We start from the raw sequence: 2,995 nt of genomic DNA, 5'->3' as shown, positions 1-2,995 counted from the left end.
TGCAAAAAATGAGAAGTAATCGCCTAAATTTCTTTGGCAAGACAACCAAAATGAGGCAATCACTTTGGCAGTGATGGAAGACAAAGATTTAAATATGTCTTCTTTTAGTGACATTCCTGATAATGTAGATGAGCTGCTTTTAGTTAAAGAAATTCAAGGGATAGGAATCCATGGTGGGAAGAAATGTGAGTGAGCTCAGCCCTTATTCTGAAAAATGCTTTCCAGTGAGCTAAATGCCCACATCGTCACACTTTTGACAACAGCTGTTACTCACTTGACACAGATTGCTTTGACTTCCTAAGGTTATGGCATGATTTTGAAATACTTTATGACACCTTAAAAAAATTCAGTTTAAAAAAAATTGCTTTCCATTTCAATTTTATATAGATTGAAAATACTCTTATACTTTCAATTTTCAAAAATTTCTGTTTCAAATAGTTTTTTTATGCTAGAAACTGCACCTATGTCTTTGCTGTTAATTATTGTCTTTCTTATTGGTGATCAGTCTAAAAAAGAGGAAAATAACAAAAATGACCATCGATATACATGAACTGATGTAAGGAAAATCTAAATGAAAGATGAACCAAAAGAGAGGGAGATCAAACAATATTTTATTTGTTGTGGTTTTAATCAAACTTGCATTTTTGTAGCCAGAATTTGTCTGCTCTCTTGACTATTTTGTATGTCTGTCCATTCTGCACGAATTTTCATATCTCTAAATAATTTTTAATGAGACTAAATTTGCCAAGGCTTACTGTCATTTTTCCTGAAGAACATATATATTTGGAAATGTGAAAGTTTAACTGAACCATTTTTTCATGGCACATTGCCAATCATATACCTTTATAACGTTGAGATCTTGGATGGAATTGACAGTTTTTGACTACATTTTACTGACTAGGAAAATTAAAATCAAATATGTACTGTTTTTCTATATCACGCTAATGACTTCATTTGAAGGAAAGTCCAAACTCTGGTCCTATTCTGGATTCTGAAAAGCTTAACATCAACCGTGTTAATTTACTGTGTAGGCGAAGATTAATAATGAAGAAAATGCAATAGAAAATTCGTTTGGGGAAAAGATATCTTTAGATATTGTTCATATCATTGCAAATTTCAAGAAATAAATAAAACAAAGTGTTTATTTTCAATCAGCCTCATCTGCTAAATGGCATTATTCTGATTAAAAAATGATTTAATATTTCTTTTTCATTTAACTGCTTTTATTGAGTGACAATTCTTATTGATTCCTTTTGTTATATATATTGCACAGAAAACTAGGAAAATGGATCCATATTTTCTGTAGGCGCCCTTATCTGAATTCCTTGTAAATCGCTGAGGAAAATGCAATTTTTGAATCTTTTCATGGTTAAATATACAAGTAAATATAAATGACTTTTATTTATAAAATAAATGTGTTCCTGACACTGGTAAACAAACAATATGCTACCACTTCAAAAATACTAGAAATATTTGTTCAATGACTAATACTCATAGGTAGATCCTATTTTAGATATTAAAAGGGAATTTTAATGGAATTTTTATAAATATAACTATTTTTGATAAGTTATTAATTTTAAAGATCCAATTTGCACAACAAATATACATTATATAAATATTAAAACTATAATTCTGTCTACTTTTACCTGAAAGAAAAAGTGCTCTATACATTTTCTTTATTTTCCTCCATCATACTGTTTTGATCATCCCCAGAATTTCCTCAGTTCTGGGCTTGCATGAGCCTTGAAGAAAAGATTTGGATTCCGGTGTCACTATGTCACACATACCTCATTTGCAGAGTGACAAAAGGAAAAGCGAGCCGCAATCTCTGTAAACCCTCATCATGAGCAGCTTTAGAGAGAACTTACCTCAAGACCTTTCATGTCCTTATTAGAATTGTATAGAAGAGAAAAGGAGTCAGAGGTGAACATCAGACTCTATAAAGAGCTATTCTCCCCTTGGTATCAGATATGACATTTCATTTCTAGGAAGCGCAATACGATACAGTGTTCCAAGAGCATGGGCTTTGGGATCGGACAGCTCAAAGTGGACATGTGACACTTACAGATGTTTGACTTAGGGTAATTTGTTTAACCTTTCTTTAGCCTTCATTTCTTCACCTGTAATAAAACCCTGAAATAATACCTACCTTCTGGAGTTGCTCTGAGAGCTAATGAGATAATAAATGGAATTGCTAAAATATCAACATAGTAAGAACTGAGTAAGAGCGTTGGTTGGTGTTACTTTGTTGTCATTATCATCCGAGGGAAATTATAGGAGAAAACATAGGAAAATATAGAGGAAAACAGAGTCATTATCTCACTAAGATTAAAAACATACTGCCACTGGCAGAGAAAGGCAGTCTAATATTTATCATGAATCACAGTACTGAGAACAAGGTACGATCAAGGTAACTTTCTCCAAGTGAAACTCCTTGCTACTCAACTATATGCTATTTATAAAATTCAGATTGTATCATAAAAGAGACAGTATTAGAACTATAAAAATAAGACTAGTTTGGAAGTTAGCTCACCTGACTGAAACATACAGTTTGTGAATTTTTTGCACTGGCTCAGAATAGTGTATCCGAGAGCAAACAATGCATGGAAGTAATTACTGACTTCTGAACAACAAATGTTTTGAGAACCTTGTTTCCGTAGGTTTTTATATAGTCAATTATCTAAGGTAACACCTTTACCATTTAGGTAGCCATCTTCAAGTTTAATTTCCAATGTGTCTTGTCTATTTTAGATTAGCAGATGCGGTTCTTTGTTTTTAGTTTTTCATTGCACTTTTAAAAAGCAATTTTGTTAGGAAAAATTGGGACGTATCTGTTAAAAATAATTTAGATGTTCATAATTCCTAATCATTCATTATCCATATCCTATTATAACTTGAGTATCTATACATGAGGTCATTTCTGGTAACAATTTTATGTTCTAAGATTTATCATCTCTACTCTGACAGGGTAATGAAAATATCTAGAAAAAAATGT

The sequence above is a fragment of the Pteropus vampyrus genome, unplaced genomic scaffold (genome assembly GCF_000151845.1).
Source record: "Pteropus vampyrus isolate Shadow unplaced genomic scaffold, Pvam_2.0 Scaffold71, whole genome shotgun sequence".
NCBI lineage: Eukaryota > Metazoa > Chordata > Mammalia > Chiroptera > Pteropodidae > Pteropus > Pteropus vampyrus.
Note: the sequence above shows the minus strand (reverse complement) of the source record.